General features: G+C 40.7%; 1 long non-coding RNA gene across 1 annotated transcript in view; it reads left to right on the forward strand.

The window, feature by feature from the left end:
- Positions 1–13,500, forward strand: part of LOC129524622 (uncharacterized) — a 187,169-nt gene that overhangs the window by 24,114 nt on the left and 149,555 nt on the right. The window lies entirely within an intron of this gene.

Here is a 13,500-nt window from a genome sequence, read left to right on the forward strand (position 1 = left end):
TCTCTGTCTGTAAGCTGAATTGAAGGGCACCAAGGAGCGGAGATAAGAGTCCAAAACAGAGATGGAAGTAGCTCGGAATAGGAGAATGGCAAAAAGATGGACGAAGCATGGGAATCCGATTTGGTGGATAAGGGCAAGGGAAGGGATGAGGATGACTCCTGGGTTTCTGGCTTGGACAACGGTGGAAATCACAAATCTATAGGTGAGGAGGAAGAATTGGGTTTGGAGGAGTTGAGTTTGAGATCTCTGTGGGACCATCACTTAGAGTTGCCTAGTAGAGAGTTGGATAATTATTAGCCACTAACTGTTCACATAAAGTTACTTTATTGCAGGTTAGCAGCCTAGCTAACTTACAGAGTCCTAAAGGAATAAGATAGAAGTATTTTTACTGAAAGAGAGGGGACTAAGCAAAAGCCTTGAACCATCTCCCCCTACCCCGAATTCATATGCCCACTTGAAGTTCATCCTCCTGGTTGCAGGAAATGTGTCTCCCTGTTTTGTTAGTATAGCATTTGTGTCATTGCTTCTTAAGTTGCCTTTTTCCTATCATTTTCTCCTATTAGATTTTGCGTTCCAGGCAGGATATGTGTTCAATTCATCTTTGCATTTCCAGTGCCTCATAGGCTGCCCTGAACATAGTGTATTCATCTCCCACCAAATGACTTTAATTTGTACATTATAATTCTGCTACCAAGTCAAAAGCTGTTACATAAAAATAAAAACAGCTCTATTCATTTTAATGGGAAAAATTGTGCTCTATCCCACTCCAAGATACCAGTTTTCACAGACAGAAAAATAAATCAATAGAAGAATGAAAAAATTTAATAAACAACAGTTGGAAAGTTAAATATAGGCTGGTTGCAGTGGCGTGTGCCTGTATTCTCAGCTGCCTGGGAGACTGAGGTGGGAGGATCCCTTAAGCCGAGGGTTTGCTCAAGACCGTCCTGGGCAGCATAGTGAGACTCTGTCTCAAAAAAGAAAGTTAAATGTAGTTTATACATAAAAGGTAACATATTAAACGTTTATTGTACGTACTCTTTTTTTCTTCTTTTCAATTTCTCAACCTTTGGGTTACTTTTGCACCATACTGAACTAAAAATAAAATTATAGCACAGAAAAATATCTCTAGGGCAACATAAAGCTAGAGGTGTGAGTGCTTTGAAATATATGGAAACAGTGCCTGTTCCCAGCAGATCAAAGAGCCATAGATGATGCTGCCTCTCAGTCCTCTCATTGGGCATGTGTACACACAAGAAGACATCTTGAGTTTAACATCTTGAGTTTAACCTAACATGACTCACAACTTAAATTTATTCCAAATAGTATTTTCTAAAATAAACAATTGTGTCAAAGAAAAAAAAAAGATGAGTGGGTTTTTGCTTGAAATCCCAATGAAGAAATATTACTTCTGTTCATTGTTTATATAATGAGTTTTTGAGTAAAAAGACTGTTAACTAAAATAAAAAAGGGAGGGGAAGGAAGGAAAGGGAAGGGGAGGAAGGAAGGGGAGGAAGGAAAGGGAAGGGGAAGAAGGAAGAAAAGGAAAGAAAATCACAAAATGGCATAACTTTTGGAGAGCTTTTATGGTGAAAAATTGCTAACATGTAAGAGAAAATATAAAAGATGAGTAAATCCATGAAACAGTAACAGGCTAGGAATAACAAAACAAAAAAAGATGAGCAAATGATTTGGTAAATGAATGAATGCTCAGTAGGGCTCCCTGTCAATAGGAAATTTTGTTCTGTTAGAGAAGGCTTAGAGCTCTGGGAAGCATGTAATGTTGGCGATGATGAATACCAAAAGGAGGCCGAGGCGGGTGGATCACCTGAGGTCAGGGAGGCTGAGGCAGGAGAATCCCTTGAACCTGGGAGGCGGAGGTTGCAAGTGAGCCGAGGTTGCGCCACTGTACTCCAGCCTGGGCAACAGAGCACAGCTCCATGTCAAAACAAAACAAAACAAAACAAAACAAAGAAACAGGGTCTCACTATGTTACCCAGGCTGGTCTGGAACTCCTGGGCTCAAGTGACCTGCCCACCTTGGCCTCCCAAAGTGCTGGGATTACAGGCGTGAGCCACGGTGCCTGGTCCAAAATGGACATTCTCATTCCACCTTTTAGTCTTGTATTTTAACTCATTCATTTATGATGGTTCCTCTCTAACTTTTGCACCAAAATATCCCAATAGTCCAGAGGAGTGAACTTGAGAGATTCTAAGGGCTGAACTCAAAGGAAAACAGCAATTTTTTTTCTCATTTCTTTGAAGAGTGGTGCTTTATTATAAAAATTCATATGGCTTTAGTATTAATTCTATCTGCATTTGTTTTAATATAAAAATAATTTTCTTCTTATCAAAATTTAATTGTAAAATTGTCACCCCAGGAAGACTTGGTGGATAGTATTTATCTGGTAGCTTTTCATGTAGCTCCCACCCCATTGCTGCTACCTTACCGCATATTCCTAATTTGGGATGCATATCCTTGTGAGTTGAAAGGTAAATCAATATTTGAATGTTGTTTTAACATTTTAAACATGTATTTACTTACCAGTAGTTCTGTTCCTCTTTCTTTGACTGGAAACCTCAGGGAAGGGTGATTCTACCAGGCAAAGGGATCATTAAGCAGTAGGTCACTGAGGTCAACCCTGTGATGGTAACTGGCCACCACCACTTCAATGGTCAGGCACATAATTAGTGGCAAAGCTGAACAAATGTCCCCCACTTAAGGAGGACATGTGGGCCAACATTGAATGTTTGCAGCCCTACAAAACAGAGGTTTTGAGTCAACTTCTGGCATATCTCTGCCCCATCTTTGAATATTAAAATTTTCCATGTAGACAAAGACTTCTGCATCTTGAGGCCTGGTACAAGAATTAGCAGGAGACTTCTGTCAAGACTGTATTATAAATTTATGCTCCAATCACTATCTTTGCTTCAATGATTCCAATAATAGACAAACTATAAAATGAGAAAACATAACAGACACAGCCATGCTAAAAATTAAGATAAGGCTGGGAGCAGTGGCTCATGCCTGTAGTCCCAGCACTTTGGGAGGCTAAGGCGGGAGGACTGCTTGAGCCTAGGAGTCTGAGACCAGCTGAGCAATATAGCAAGACCCTGTTTTTATTTAAAAAAAAAAAAAAAGATAAAAATTTGTCAATCAGAAATGCAGCAGAAAAATAGTAAGAAGCAATAGCTCAGCTTGGCCTTGGGCACAAAATCAAGCAGAAGCAGTTAATAAATCAACTCTTCCTTGAAATGTGGCCCTGAGTGTCCTGCCAGGCAGGTGATCAAAACCAGGTTCAAACCAGGCATGGTGGTACGTGCCTGTAGTCCCGGCTTATTGGCAGACTGAGGTAGGAGGATTGCTTCAGGCCAGGAATTTGAGCCTGCAGTGGGCTATGATTATGCTACTGAATAGTCACTGCACTCTAGCCTGGGCAACATAGCAAGACCCTGTCTCTAAAAACAAACTAAAACAAAACCAAAAATATGTTCACTGCTTAAAACCAGGGCCTGGAGAGAGGCACTCTCTATCCCTCCACCTCTTTGAAAGGAGGGTCTAAAAGAAATGAAACTGACCACTCCGTAGGTTATATAAGGCAGAGTAGTGCTGTAGGGGGAAGCAGAAAGACCCTTTTGGCCAGGACCTAAACCAAGCCCCTTACAGCAGCATCACCAATATTATCCTAGGACATCTTTCCTGAGCTGTCAATTATAAAATCCAGTTGTAGTTTGGGGATCCTATGGGTCTGGGTTGAGGTAATTGCAAGACTGTTAGACCAGGATTGGTGAGGAGAGAGAACAATAAAAACCTTCCATACAAAATAAACTTGCAAACCAAAAATTTCAGCACCAGAAGCAAACAAAAACTAAAGAAGAAACACAGTCAATAGTGGAGAAATTAATTCATTGCAAGTGACATAAAAATAGTAAACCAATCTAAAAATGATCTTAGGCTGGGTGTGGTGGCTCACACCTGTAATCCCAGCACTTTGGGAGGCCAAGGTGGGTGGATCACTTGAGGTCAGGAGTCAAGACCAGCCTGGCCAATATGGTGAAACCCCCATCTCTATTAATAATACAAAAAAATTAGCTGGGTGAGGTAGCACATGCCTGTAATCTCAGCTACTCGGGTGGCTGAGGCAGGAGAATCACTTGAACCTGGGAGGCATAGGTTGCAGTGAGCTGAGATCTTGCCATTGCACTCCAGCCTGGGCAACATGAGTGAAACTCCATCTCAAAAAAAAAACAAAAAAACAAAAAAACAAAAAACGGTTGGGGGGCTGTGTGCAGTGACTCACGCCTGTAATCCCAACTCTTTGGGAGGCTGAGGCGGGTGGATCACTTGAGGTCAGGAGTTCGAGATCAGCCTGGCCAACGTGGTGAAACCCTGTCTCTACTAAAAAAAAAAAAAGCAAAAATTAGCCGAGCATCATGGGGGCATGCCTGTAATCCCCGTTACTTGGGAGGCTGAGGCAGGAGAATTGCTTGAACCCAGGAGGTGGAGGTTGCAGTGAGCTGAGATTGCACTACTGCACTCCAGCCTGTGCGACAGACTCTATCTCCAAAAAAAAAAAGAAAAAAACTCAAGATAAAATTTATAGCACTTGACACATTCAAGAAAAATTGAAAATAAATTATTGTACTTGAGAAGGTAAAGAGTGAATAATAGGGTAAATCTAAAGAAAGTGAAATGAAGAAAATAGTAATGATAAAGCTAAAATTAAATAAAATAGAAAATTAAGGAACCATAGAGGATCTCAGGAAGGCAAAAGCTGACTTTTTGAAAAGTTTAATAAAATTATCAAATTTCTGGCAAGATTAATCAAGGGATCAAAGAGAAAAGCATAAATAATAGTGAAATTATACCACAGAGATTTTTAAAATTCACAAGTGATGAATATGAACTAGTTTATGATGTTAAATTTAAAAACTGACAGAGGCTGGGCGGGATGGCTCACACCTGCAATCTCAGCACTTTGGGAGGCTGAGGCTGGTGGATCACTTGAGATCGGAAGTTCGAGACCAGCCTGGCCAACATGGTAAAACCCCATCTTTACAAAAAATACAAAAATTAGCCGGGCATGATGGTGGGCACCTGTAATCCCAGCTACTTGGGAGGCTGAGGCAGGAGAATCACTTGAACCCAGGAGGCAGAGGTTGCAGTGAGCTGAGATTGTGCCACTGCACTCCAGCCTGGGTGACAGACTGAGACCCTGTCTCGAAAAATAAATAAAATAAAATAGAAACTCTGACAGAATGGATAATATTCTAGAAAAATATAACACATTAAAAGTGAATTGACAATAATTATCAGTAACTATTCAAGATGGTGGCTTGATAATTTAAAAAAATCATCACTTTAATGACACTAGACCCAGATAATTTTACAGGCAAATTTGACTAAATCTTAAGAAACAATTTCTATTGTAAAACTGTTTATAGAACAGCAAAATATAGAAAACTAATTTGCTGTATAAACCAAGAAAAATCTTCTTATACCTAATCTTAGGAATGACATAACATTACTTCCACCACATTCTCATTATGGAAGGACATTACAGAAAGGTGTGAATGCCAGGAGGCAGGATTATATTGCAGGGCATCTTACAGGCTGGCTACCAACCATCAGAATAAAGAAAAGTATGTAATTATCCTTACAGAGGAAAGGAAAACATTAGAGTTTAAAATGTATTAATAAAATACTTAGGAATAGAAGAAGTTTTTGTACTAATAGTTTCTAAAAATCTATAAGAAACATGATACTTCATGGTGAAATTCTAGATGCTTTATCCTTAAAGTTAGAAACCAGACAAAAATGTTCCCTTCACTGCTACTAATCAAGATCGTAGCCTGGGTACAGTGACTCATGCCTGTAATCCCAGCATTCTGGGAGGCCAAGGCAGGAGGATGGCTTGAGCCTGAGAGTATGAGACTAGCCTAGGCAACATGGTTAAAACCCCATCTCTACAATAAATCCAAAAATCAGCTGGCCATGGTGGTGCATGCCTATAATCCCAGCTACCAGGGAAGGTGATGTGGGAGGATGGCTTGAGCTCAGGAGGTTGAGGCTGCAGTGAGCTATTGTAACTTGCCACTGTACTCCAGCCTGGGTGACAGTGGGAGACCCTGTCCAAAAAAAAAAAAAAAAAAAAAGTATTGTAGAGGAAGGAAGTTCTAGCTAATGCAGTAAGACAAGGAAAACAAAAAGGCATAGGAATGAAAAAGAAGAGTCAAAATTTTCTTCTTTTTTTTTTTTTCTGAGACAGAGTCTTACTTTGTCAACCAAGTTGGAGTACAGTGGTGCAATCTTGGCTCACTGGAACCTCTGCCTCCCCAGTTCAAGTGATTCTTATGCTTCAGCTTCCCAAACAGTTGGGATTACAGACATGCACCACCACGCTTGGCTAATTTTTGTATTTTTAGTAGAGATACGGTTTCACCATGTTGGCCAGGCTGTCTTGAACTCCTGGCCTCATGTGATTCACCTGCCCTCGTCTCCCAAAGTGCTGGGATTACAGGCGTGAGCCACCACATCTGGTCACAAAATTTTCAACATTCAACATGATAGGATTGTCTAAATAGAAAAATCCAAGCACACAATTAGACCTAATAATAGTTAGAGATACTAGTAGGTACACTTTCAACAGACTTACAGAAATAAAAACCTTTACTGTAAATCATTTAGTCTACATAATTGCTATAGTTTGGATGTAGTTTGTTCCTGCCAAAACTCATGTTGGAATTCGATTTTTGATGCGGCAGTGTTGGGAGGTAGGGCCTAGTGGGAAGTGTTAAAGTCATAGGGGTGGATCCCTCATGGATAGATTAATGCTGTCTCTGGGGACTGGATTGGTTATCTGAGACCGGGTTGTTGCCCCTCACATTTGGTCTTTTTGTACATGCCCACTTCCTCTTCTGCTCTCTGCCATGAGTTGAGGTGCATGAGACTCTCAACAGATGGGCTACCAAATTCTGGATTGCCCAGCCCCCAGAATTATAAGCCAAAGAAACTTCTTTATAAATTACCCAGTCTCACATATGTTTTTCTTCTTCTTTTGGGCAACCCCCTGGACAAGAATAGGTTCAGAGAGACTTCCCCAGTCTCATGTGTTTTGTTATAAGAGCACAAAATGGACTACAACAATAATTTTTAAAGGTCCCATTCAAAGTATCAAACAAAAATTGTAAGGTCCTGAGCTGGGTACAGTGGTGTATGCCTGTAACCTCAGCTACTTGGCAGGCGAATGGGGGAGGAACACTTGGCCCCAGGAGTCTGAGACCAGGCTGGGCAACATAGTGAGACCCATCTTAAAAAAATTATACAGTTCTTAAGTTTCAAAATATGTGTAAGAATGTTCTGGAAAAATGTATGAAACATTTCAAGGATCATAAAGATCTGAATAAAAGAAAACATAAACTAATATTATAGATGAAATAAGCCAATATTTTAAAGCTATCAAGTGGTCTAAATTCATCATACATTTAAGCCATTCCAAATAAAATCTCAGAGATAGCTTTGAACAGTGTCAGCTTAGCTAAGTAGGAATTTTGTTACCTAGACATCCCTTCATTGAATGGTTGTGGGTTAAGGTAAGCCATGAGAAAAAATTTTTGGGGAGATTGGAAGGTGGAGGTGAAGTGTAACCATTTTTATGCCCTGAAGGTCAGTATAGGGCCAGGCCCTGTTACAGCTCATGAAATAGCAGCTGGACCAGCTTTGTGTGGCAGCTCCATGAGGAAGGGTGCTGGCGTATCCTGCTGGTCGTCACGAAGGTTGAGGATAGTGACAGACAGACATGGGTTTGCCCTTACAGGTTCCTAATTATTCGTGGTCTTTCCCATTCATCTTCTTTCCCTACTGCTGGCTCTGGTGACTTGAGGTCTGACAGCAGACATGGAACCAATGACCTTGCATAAAATGTTTACCTTCCACAATTGTATGAGGTCTCAGCCCTATAATAAATCCCTTACTCTATATCACTCGCAGTGGTTCTGTGTTTCTGATTAACCCCTAAACTAACACAATCCCAAACAGAAATTTCATCGAAATTCACAGGCTAAAACAAAAATTAATTTGGAAGATGAAGAAGCTAAGAATAAGCTAAGAAAATTTTGAAAAAAAATTGAAGAAAATGGGAGGGGAAGGGGAGGAGTCTTGCTCTGGCAGATATCAAGACTCATTAAATAGCTATTTAATCAAGAACAGTGTGATACTGGCAGAGTGATGAAGCAGAAAGACTAATAGAAAAGAATAGAGAGCCCACAAAGACTCCCAAACATATACGAAACATGACGTGTGATAAAAGAGACATTACAAATCAGGGAAAATGATGGCCTATTCCAATAAATGTTGCTGTGGCAACTGGATAGCTATATGAGAAAAAATTAAAATATATGTCTATAATCTATCATACACAAAAATACATCTTAGAATAATTAAAGCTCTAATTACAAAAAGCAAAACTCTAAAATGAGTTATAGGAGACTATCCTTCAGGATAGGGAAGAATTTCTATACAAAACACAAAAATTACAACTGTAAAGGAAAAGTTGATACACTTGACTATATTAAGAAATAAAACCCTTCTGAATGACAAAAGATACCCAAAACAGTGTTAATATACAAATTATCTTTTGGGAGAATACTTTGCATTCTACACAATCAACAAAGGGTTAGCATCCAGAGTATGCAAAGAATATAAAGAGCTCCTGTAAATAACTGAGAGACAACTTCCTAACCAAGAAAAAAAAAAAAAGGAAAAGTGAGAAAAGATTATGAACAGGCAATTCCCGGAAGAGGCTGATCTGAAGAAGAAAATATATGTGAAGATGATCAGTCTTACCAGTAGTCATAGAAATGCAAACTAAAATAAAAATGAGATGTTATGTCACACTCATCAGATTAATGAAAATTAAAAGTCAACAATATTAGAGTGTAGAGAAAAAGTAAACCTCACGCATTGTTAGTGAACATATTTTGGAAGAGCCATTATAGGGAAAATGTGGTAGTTTTTGTGGAAGGTAAATATATATGTACCCTATCACCAGGTATATGCCCTAGAGAAACGAGGATTTCATTGCAGTATTGTAACAGCAAAAATGAAAACCGAAAGTCTGTCAAAAGAAGAATGAATAAATAATCAAGGGCTATCCGAAGAAAGAACATACCACAATTAAATGAATGAGCCAGGCATGGTGGCTCATGCCTATAATCCTAGCACTTTGGGAGGCCGAGGCAAGAGGGTCATCTGAGCCCGGGAGGTCAAGGATGCAATGAACTATGATTACACCACTGCACTGCAGCCTGAGTGACAGATCGAGATCCTGTCTCTAAATAAATACCTACATGTAGCAGTATGGATAAATATTAAAAACAGAATGTTTGAATTTAAAAAAGCAAGTTTCAGGATCATATGTACTACCTTTTATGCAAATTTAAAAAATACCTCCAAATAATAGCAAATATTGTTTATACAGACACATATATATGTAGTAAAAATTTAAAAAGAGGGGTTTAAATGATAAACACAAATTTCATGACTGTGGCTACTTCTCAGGAAACAAGATCAGGGAGAAGTCCCATAAGGTTCAAGTGTAGATGTAACATTAGAATAAAGATGCAAAGGTGATAGGGCAAAATATTAACATTTGTTAAATCTGTATGGTGGAAACTGGTTTATGTTACACCTTTTTGTAGGTTGACATTTTTTGTTATAAGACAAAAGAGAAAAACAAATATTAGTGATACTATGGACTGAATGTTTGTTCAATCATGTCCACTATTGCCCCCAATTCCTATGTTGAAACCCTAATCCCCAGTGTGATGATATTTGGAGGTGGGGCTTCTGGAAGGTGATTAGGTCATGAGGGTGGAGCCCTCATAAATGGGATTAGTACCTTGATAAGAAGAGACATGAGAGGGATGACCTCTCTCAGTCATGTGAGGGTATTGCTGTCTGCAAACCAGGACGAGGTTCCTCTCCACAAACAGAATTAGTTGGTGGTGCCTTGATCTTGTACTTTTACCCTTCAGAACCATGAGCAATAAATTTCTGTTTTTCAAGTCACCCAGTCTATGTCATGTCTTATAGTAGCCCAAGCTGCCTAGGACAAGTGGGCACCTGTGGCTTCCCCGCCAGCCTCAACTTCTTCCCAGAGACTCTGAGGCTCTCCAGAGAGCACAGGCACATTATCTGGTTTTACCACTCTGAGAGACTCGTTCTATGTGCCTGTTCTAAAAAACCTTCATTTGGAGTTCACATAGTAGGTTGAGCAAAATTGGGATCTGCTGAAGTTTCCAGTCCATTTGGTGGGGAAAAAACTCATGTATTTTGCCCACTGGGAATTTCCTGTCCTCCTCCAAGACTGGCCTAGGACAGGCTGTGGCTCTGTATTCCCTGTGGGCTTGGAAACCAGAATGTCAAGTACCTCGTGTGCAGCCACACTGCTGTGTGAGTTCAGTCTGCCAGGTCAGCCTGAACTCACCTGGGCCTGACAGCTATAGCTTTCTTGGTCCCAGCACTGCCTTGGTATAGTCAGTGCATGGGATGACATGACTTTTCTCTTCCTTGCAGCTGTCACCCATCACCCTTTACCTCTATTCTTACTGCCTCACTCAAAACAATCTGGAATTGAGAACTATTTCTTGTACTTACCATCTATCTTGAAAATAGATACGTTATTCTCCTTTCTCTTCCTTTTCTCTCCTTCTCTGCTTTTGCAATTGCTTCTCTGGTATTAGCCCTTGAGCTTGTTCAACTTGTGTGTCCACTTCTCTCTGCTCTGTCCCAGTGCTCCATTTTTTCAGATTCCTCTTTTTACTATACTGCTGTCTCTGTGGCTTCCCACTGCATGTAAGTGAAGATCAGTGAGAGCTTCCCATCCTGAAGACCAGTAGGAAAACTGGAGGGAACTCTGAGTATGAGCTTCACATGCATGGAGGTGGAAGAATGTGATTGCAAAACAGCCTTAGCATTGTAGGAGCTGCAATCCCAGGAGATGGTAGCCATTGAAATCTCATATCACTCAGTGGAATTGTATTCAAGACTTTATTGAGCTTTCAATCCTACCTAAGGCATTCTATTGAATAGCACTGTTTCTGTTTGCTCATAAATTAGTGGGATTTGGGACAAGATGGTGTATGAAGCTAAAATAAAGGTTTTCTTAGGGGTGCGTGATGATTCCAGGAACGTTGTTTGGGTCACTTAAGCAAGGATCCTCAGCCAGCTCTTCGGTTTCCAGCCCCTAGAGTCCAGTATTCATAGTTGAACCAGTTTATGATTTTTTTTTTCCCATGGAGGCACCTCCCTTTTTGCAAAGTTTATAATAGGATTTTGGATTTACTGGAGACTAAGAATCTAATGACCTAAGAAAGTTGTATCTTGGTGTTAGGCTGGTTTTTATAAATTATAAATTAAAGTAGCCATACTGAGGTTAGCCATAGCCTAAGTTATATGAACAGGGGTTTAAGATGTCAGTGTTCTCATATTTCATATGACCATGCTGGATCTAAATGGAAATTTTGCTCAATGTGGCCACTTAAGGGAGAATATCACATCTGAGTTATTTTAAAAAGGCAGTTGTGTCTTCCCCTAACACTTTTATCCTTTCAGTGTTTCATAAGCATCTCTGTTGCCTGAAATGGAGGCAAACATTATCGCTGTCATGTCATGGATGCAGAGATGGTGCACAGACTTTAATTGACTTTGACCTTGCAGGGCAGTGGCTGAGTCATTCAGGGTCACAGGTCTTTTTTTTTTTTTTTTGCTGCTTATTCTATAGGACAGCATCACCGCATGGTCTTTGAGTTAAAACGTCTACTGCTGATGGAGGCAGTCTGTTGGTGACCTTGAGTAACTTTGACATTCTCTCTGGATGCCCGTTTTCTTGCTTTAAGTTTGGATAACAAACTCATACTTCTGATTTTATCCTTTTTAAAGAAAAATCAGAAATAATGGAACTCCAGTGAATCTGAGGTGGGGGATTCCACATTATGTAGAAGCATAGATCTCTAGGTCAGGAAGGACCCAAAAAGGGCAGCTGGTCTACTGGTCCTGAAATTTTGAGTCACAGAAGACTTAGTGAAGGAGTTACAAAAAAAATACACTTGCGGCCGGGCGTGGTGGCTCACGCCTACAATCCCAGCACTTTGGGAGGCTGAGGTGGGCGGATCACGAGGTCAGGAGATCGAGACCATCCTGGCTAACACCGTGAAACCCTGTCTCTACTAAAAATACAAAAAATTAGCCAGGCATGGTGGCGGGCACCTGTAGTCCCAGCTACTCAGGAGGCTGAGGCAGGAGAATGGCATGAACCCGGGAGGTGGAGCTTGCAGTGAGCCGAGATCACACCACAGCACTCCAGCCTGGGCGACAGAGCGAGACTCCATCTCAAAAAAAAAAAAAAAAAAAAAAAAAATACTCTTGCTTGAGCTCCATCCCAGATCTACTGAAATGGAAAATACTAATATAGAGGGCCAGAATTCTGTAATTTTAAAAATCACTTTGGGTGGTCTGGTGCAGGTATAGAAACTGTGGCTTAAGTGGAAGCTTCCAAGTGCATGGGAGAGGGGACATCCTGTGGATTTGCTGAGGGGTCTGATGTGCAGTTTCAGTAAATAGGCCGTGGGACTAAAAGTGCAACCTTCTTAAAGACAAGTGAGTCGATAAGAGATGGACTGGGCAGAGATGTTGGGAAACCCTGGACTTTGTTTTTGCCAGTGAGTCCCTGAGCTTAAGTGTGGAAGCTGGAAAGAATGCTGAATAGAATGAAGCTCAGTGCCAAATAGCTGGGTAACCTTGGGCAAGTCACCCCCCCGTTTCTTGGTCTCAGTTTCCTCATCTGTAAAATGAGGGTATGGACTTGTTGATCTCTAAGTTGCTTCTGTGATACTCGGTATTTATTAAATGTCCTTTTCAATGTGAAGATGGTATAATTTGAAAGCTGCTCATCATCTTAATTTTTTGAAATGCTTTCTATGGACCCAGTGCTTGTCCACCTGAACCTGTTTTCAGCCATGGGCCTCCCCAAGCTATGCCCAGCCACTGAGTCAGTGTGATTACACATATAACTCAAATCATTCCAAGATGATTCTGTGCATCTCAGGCTGGAAGAGCAACCCCTGAGAAGGTGAGGTTTGGAAGAAAAGGTGGTTTGGCTTGGAGGGAGTTAAGTATCCTACAAGACATCTCTGCTCTGGGTGAGGGTAATTCTATCTGCTGCCTGGTGCTTCAGAAGGTGACAGAAGAAGGCTCTAACAACTGGCAAAGACAGAGCACTTTCCAGTTACTGTGCTCACCTTGCTGCTGGGTCATGGCCGCTGTTCACAGGACAAGTGTGTAATTATAGTTGCTGGCACCAGTGTTGGCTGCTCAGGCCCAAGCCTGGCCAATGAGAAGAGGCTTAGCAAAGAAAGATGGCCTCTGCAGCATCGTCTTTGCAGGCCAGAAATGACCAGTGTTCACTATAATTGGAAGGGAACTGAAAGGAAACAGTTTAGGTAA

This window comes from Gorilla gorilla, chromosome 13 (assembly GCF_029281585.2).
Source record: "Gorilla gorilla gorilla isolate KB3781 chromosome 13, NHGRI_mGorGor1-v2.1_pri, whole genome shotgun sequence".
Taxonomy (NCBI): domain Eukaryota; kingdom Metazoa; phylum Chordata; class Mammalia; order Primates; family Hominidae; genus Gorilla; species Gorilla gorilla.